At 37.6% G+C, this 6,000-nt stretch overlaps 1 pseudogene; it reads right to left on the bottom strand.

Annotated features, from left to right (window-relative positions):
- Positions 1–362: 362 nt before the first annotated feature.
- Positions 363–4,340, bottom strand: LOC110924419 (annotated as a pseudogene).
- Between the last annotated feature and the right edge of the window lie 1,660 nt (positions 4,341–6,000).

Here is a 6,000-nt window from a genome sequence, read left to right as displayed (position 1 = left end):
TGAGACTTTATTTGCGACGGTCATTGTTTGCGACCGCTTGCCTTGTGACCGTTTTGCAATCACTTGCCTTATACAAACTTGCCACCGTATTTGCAGTCGCAAAATTGATTGTTTTTAGTTTGTTTTTTAGCTTTTTTAGTCATTTTCTATTGCACAAGCTTATACTGTAATATTTTTTTAAAATATTAATGCATTTATCGAACTTTCAAAACTATATAAAACATCAAACACATGAGTTACCCCACAACAATATAGTTCCATTGTTCAAGCTAGCTGTTTTAATCTATACATACAAAACCATTACACAATCTTTCATCCACTTACACAACCATTCTTTGAAGTCTGTTGATGCCAAACAAACACTAGAAACACATATATAGGTTGACTAGTTTCAGAGAATTAGCCTTCTCTTGCAGACTATCAAGCAGGCTATCAAAGCTTTGCTTGAAAGAATCTACTCCTTCAAGCTCCAATTGATCCCCAATTTCACCAAAGCACTGTAAATTCCTTCAGCCTCGGTCAATGGTCCTTCCAACTGTACCATGGTCAACGAATGCTTGCAGACCTTGATCAGGGATGGTCGACACCTAACCAACAAGATAAAACACAAACACGTTTACATTTGGTGACCAACTGACCATCAACGGGTCAGGCAGGTTAGATAACGGACCAAAGTGGGTCTGAGTCAAACAGGTAGAATTAATATTGCTTTGGGCTGTAACACACTTACCTTAAAGTTATTAAGAAATAACTAGTTTGTCAACAATGGTTTATTTTATAGGTAAGTGGACCAAACTAAACTTATTTATAGGTAAGTGGATCAAAATCACCATATCTAAAAGCAAGAAGATTAACACAAACCCATAACATTTAGTGCCCACTATGTAGATTGTAAAGGTAGGCTGGGTTCTTGACACTGGTTGAAGCCCATAGCAACCTTTACTTCTTAGCTCCTTTCTTCACAAGGGCCTCCCATCACGGGCCTGAGAATTTCTTCTGGTATAGTTGGAAGGCTAGAGCTGCTTGAGCATTTGCAGCCTGTAAAATTAGACCATGTTGTGAAAAAAAAATATTTTGAAGGTAAATTTTCAATTATTTACTTTTATGATTGGCTTTTTACCTTCCCTTGACGTTTGAGGGCATCTGGGGTTCCAATTTTTTCAAGCATTTTGTCAACAAGTGTTTCTACTCGACTAACAAAGAAAGAAGCAACACTTGTAACCCTAGATAAGTCATGAAGACCTGAAGCCTCCAATCCATGTAAAAAATCACCAATAGCTGCCACATATATTATTGATAGTGAAAATATGAGCTTTGACAAATCATTAAAAAGAAGCAAAAAAAGAGAAATTAGTATTGAACTAAAAGTTTTGAGTGACACGTAAAGATGATACGTATTCAGGTCCAAGTATATAATTGCCCAAGTAACCTTTTTGTTATTTCTTGTCTATTCCAAGCAAAGGCATTGACCACAAGGCCTTTTAGTTTGATCAACACCATGGGTTTGAGTACTTTACATGCATGTTATATGTTCCAGAAGTGCCATTGCCAACTACACTGGCTGTATAATGACTCCATAATTATACTTGATTATATCCATGTCGAACATACATGATTTTAAATTGGTTATTATTTAGTACTTGCTGGTATGGTTGACCCAATACTCTTTCCCCAAATAGTTTAAATTTTTATATATAAAGTTTTTATTATTTTAAACACATTTTTTATGCTTAAAAATACACTATAAAACCATTTGACCTGTTAAAGGTTAAGCATAACCGGTCAAACAGGTCAAGCGTGTCTTAAAGTGTGCAAGAGATGATTGAGTTTGGAGGTCAAGTGTGTCTTAAAGTGTATAATACCTGAATTATTCCAGCAAGAATCTAACTTTTTTTATATTAATTGAGCTTGGAGGTTTTATGCTCTAAAAATACTCTTTAAGAGATATTTAACCCGTTTGGCTGATTAGAGATTATGCATAAATGCATAAAAGCAATCAAATAGAACAACCTGAAGATCACCTTTTATCATAGTTGTAACATTAGAAAACAGATCGTTGAGAGCTTCAGTAAGCTCATCATGCTACTTCTGTGTCACCATCTTTTCAGCCATTGCCAGAAACTCCTGCAAAGGCACCATAATCCATTATTCACTGTATCTAAACATGCTATTCATAATCAGCTCATTAATTTCCACAAATCAAGTGAACAATCAACTTATTAGTTCTAGAAAAGTAACACAGAGTTTACAAAATATTCCAGCCTATAAAAGGAAGATAAATGAATCAATCAAACAATAACCAAAAAAACCTATTCAGTTCACCATGATCTAACCTCAACAACGCCAAATCCGTTGTTCGATTTCAGTCAAATCACAAATTCTGAAACGAAACTGATTCAACCACATAGTTAACAAAAGAAACCTAATCAATCAAACTCAAATCAATGAATAACAATCGAAGAATACTGTGAGACTGAAGGTAGAAACTGACGTCACCGTAGCCTAAGGATTTAAGTGAGGAATGATCTTTGCATACACGAGGAATCTAAATCTAACACATGCGACCGAAATATATAGGTCAAAACAAACTTACAAATCGAAATTCAACTATTAAACTCAAAACCATAATTAAACAGTACAAAATCAAGTGCAAGCTCGTATGTTATAGAATTCGGTCATTTGAGCTCAAAACAAAGAAAACGTGGATCAAAGTTGGCACACCTGAATCATCTTGAAGAGAGAGAAAGAAGAGAGAGAGACAGAGAGGCGTCTCGCTGGTGTGTGTTCTAAGAAAAGTTGAAGGAGATGCTTAAATCCAGCAGTGGCGGAGGGGTTGTTGATGGCCGGAATGGAAGAGGCGGTGGTGGAGCGGTTGTTGATGGCCGGAACGGAAGTGTTAGAGATGGTTATTTGTCCCTGAGACAAAAAATTCCCATATTGCCCGTGAGACCCCTTCTTGTGATAAAATCCAAAATTAACATATTAAATACAAAATTAATTTTCATATTTGCGACCGCTTTACACAGTCGCAACTTTTGATATATTTCTTGTATTGCGACTGTCTAAAGCAATTGCAAGTTTTTTTATATTTCTCGTATCTGCGACCGCTTTAATAGGTCGCAACTTTTGTTTTTTTTTTCTCTATTTGCGACTGCTTTAGAAGGTTGCAACTTTTGTCTTTTTATATATTTCTCGCATGTGTGATTGCTTTAAACGGTTGCAACTATTGATTTTTATTTTCTTACAAAACTTGCGATCGTTTTGCGACCGAATCTGAGTTGGTCTTTAATTTTGTGACTATTTTGATTTTGATCGCAAACCGGTCGCTAATTTTGCGACCACTTTATGTAGGTCGCAAATTTTGGTCGCAGTTACCTAGTTTTCTAGTAGTGAAGCATATAAACAAATCATTGATATGCTTTCAACTTATAAGTTTTGCATGCAATTGACAACTCCCCCTCAGCCTGATATCACGATTGTTTGTTAGTACCGAATGTAAAGAAAATGATTGGATAAAAGTGGAAATGATCTTTTGAAATAGATAGAACAGTACACATGCATCGTCTATTTATAAACAAAGCAAACCGCTGAGCATCTAATGATGACATCAGCATTGAAAGCGACATCTAACAAATATAACTAACCCTAAACACTGATTAGCCTAAACACTGCTATACAGACACTGTTATATTAATAAAACAAAAACACTGATAACGCAATCCACTGATAGACTTCAGTAGACCTTAGCTTGTCTTGGTCTTTTAGTCTTCATCGGAGCTTGTATAGCAGATCTTTGCTTTGACAGTGGTTAGACAAGAAAGCTTGTAAACTCTGTTATTTTAGGATCAATCATCTAATAGACGTTTTGGCATTCAATCATCTGTTCCTTTGTAATGGGTTCAATCCCAACACTTGAGCTTCCATCTGGGATTTCAGGAATAGGCTTAACTATTCAAGAATAGGCTTAACTATTCAAGGAACACTTGAGTTCCCTGGCCATGGCCTGACTAATCTCTAAATCCTGCATGAAACCATAATTAGTATCCATAAGGGTGTTATGAAAATCGTTACCTTCCGTTTGACTTAAAGGTGGTATTGCAGAAGTTTATTAGGGATAAGAGATATCTGCTGTCACAGTAGGGTTGGAGTAAGCGATAGTTTGCATTGGGATGAAGTCACCATCATGGACTTCAGAGCTTCTAAGTGGTTGATTCCTTGAGGATCGTTGATCCTGAAAGATGTTGGATCTAGGATACATTGTCGGCTTTCTCCGAATGCTTGAGTGCTTCTTTCTCATATCGATCATTCAATATCGCTAAAGGCCTTGATGGATAATCCATGGATCCTTGAACCCGAGCAAGGATCCTTGATGTTGAAAGTAGGATCCTTGAGACTGGAACATTCTCTGTGATCCTCAAGGTTGGTAGAAGAATCCTTGAGGCTGAGTCGTCTCCAATGATCCTTGGCGAAGGATAGTGGATCCTTGAGGTTGGAAGTAGGATCCTTGAGGCTGGGTCATTGCTAGTGATCCATGCTGAAGGTTGGAGGATCGTTGAACCTGGATAGTGGATCCCCTAGAATGTTGGATTGTAGATGATGGAGTAGCAAAATCCAATCACCTAGGCATCAGTGGGGACTGATCTTCTGCCGGTCTGTAGGTCCAGGATCCGGCGGTTCTAGACGGAAGTTTGGGTATAATATGACTAATTCAGTAGAATGTTATTAAGAAAGGAATAGAAACAGAATCAGCGAAAGCATATGTTCATTCATACCGAAAGAGTATACATCTTGCTAAGCTAATTTCGCCAGCGTTTCCCCTCTAGGAACTCCAAAACTTACATTACAATGAACACACGACGCTATTTATAGGCACATGGACAACTCGTACGAACTGGACACATGACTTCATACGAAGTGGCCACACTTCGAATGAGGTGACTCCTCTTCGTACGAAGTGACACTAAAAACCTGTTCCAGTTCGCACTTAGGTCGTGTGTCCGTATCTAATCTATACAATATTCAACAAACGCTATATCTAGCCTATTCGCACAGTGACGGACATAAAATGCATCAACAATTTCCCCCTTGGACGTCACTGTCGAAGCTTCATCTTGATCTTGAAATCTCAGAGCCGTGCTTCAATATTCCGCAACTTCAATCAAGGTATATGTCGATGTCGTAGAACGCGTCAACAAATTCCCCCTTAATTGATGATTCGGATTTGCATATTCTTCAATACATTCCCCCTGAAATAATTCTCTAGTTCAGGTCTTTGTTTGCACGGTTGCCGACCTCCTTTGATTTGCTTAATCGACAAATTTTCTAGAATAATCACCAACTTGAAATTCATCAATGCAGCTTCTCCGTTTCAACATTAACCGCATCCGAGTTCGGTTTTTGATTTAACCCTTTAGCACCTGAGCTGAAACTCTAAATCTTCAAAAACCCAACCGATTGAGAGAAACTTCGAATCACCACACCGGCAAACTTCAACTCTGTGGATACCCGCAAAAATCTGAAATCCCGTTTTACGTAATCACAATTAAGCATACTCCTGAAAGATAGATAAGCAAAACGGTAAACTTCTCAATCAGCAAATATTCATCGGAATCAAATCATGGTAACACATCGAATCTGAGAAACATTCGTCCGTGATCAAAATCACATTCTTCTTCTTCAGTCACAATAACAGATATATGGCTCACATCAGCACAACTGAAACTACAAAACATCCTCATTTCCTGGCGGTTAGTCCGGAAAACAGTTCATTTGCTTTGCAGAGTTAAAAATAAGCAGTCGTATATGCATCCACCCCACATCAAAGATCAGGCATTTAACCCCTAAGCATCAATCTGTATTACGATCTAAAAATTCGGAACTTCCTGTAACCACGAATTCACGAAACTAATCTTTAGTATCCCCCAGATAATCTGCAATCGGAACCACCCGAATACAGTTGCATAGTCATGAATTTCAAAAATGTCGGAATCTTCATATATA

Source organism: Helianthus annuus, chromosome 17, assembly GCF_002127325.2.
Source record: "Helianthus annuus cultivar XRQ/B chromosome 17, HanXRQr2.0-SUNRISE, whole genome shotgun sequence".
NCBI classification, from domain to species: domain Eukaryota; kingdom Viridiplantae; phylum Streptophyta; class Magnoliopsida; order Asterales; family Asteraceae; genus Helianthus; species Helianthus annuus.
Note: the sequence above shows the minus strand (reverse complement) of the source record. Positions and strands in the feature narration are given on the sequence as shown.